The sequence below is a fragment of the Acyrthosiphon pisum genome, chromosome A1, assembly GCF_005508785.2.
Source record: "Acyrthosiphon pisum isolate AL4f chromosome A1, pea_aphid_22Mar2018_4r6ur, whole genome shotgun sequence".
Classification (NCBI taxonomy): Eukaryota; Metazoa; Arthropoda; class Insecta; order Hemiptera; family Aphididae; genus Acyrthosiphon; species Acyrthosiphon pisum.
Window position 1 is genome coordinate 170,133,281 of NC_042494.1, and position 576 is coordinate 170,133,856.

Here is a 576-nt window from a genome sequence, read left to right on the forward strand (position 1 = left end):
ACTTGCTGTGCAACACCACCTCAAGTTGGTCACAGGGTAACCACAGGCTAACCACCGCACAACCACTCTTATCGGCGAAATGTCCGGTGGCGAAAAGGTGGCGGCGAATCGGTCGCGGTGAAAAGTCCAGCGGCGAATCGGTTGCGGCGAAACGGTCCGCGGCGAAATGTCTGGCGGCGAAAAAGTCCGCGGCGAAACGGTACGGCGGCGAAACGGTCCGCGGCGAAACGGTCTGCGGCGAAACGGTCTGCGGCGAAACGGTCTGCGGCGAAACGGTCGCGGCGAATCGGTCGCGGCGAAATGTCCGGGTTCGTATTTAGTAATACCATTTTTAGAGCATATTTGATATGTAATAATTACTATGATTATATTAAAGTATTTATGGTTATTTGTTTTTGAATAAGAAAATCGCTCCATGAAAAATCGAGTGTATATCTAATGTGGTAAAAATTTGAACTTTAAAAGTTCATAAAATTTCACTTTCTGGTAGTCATTTTTTTTTAGTAAAAGTAGACAAACTTACGAGGAATCATGTATTTAATTTTCAAATCTTAGATATAAAAAGGAACATTCTTA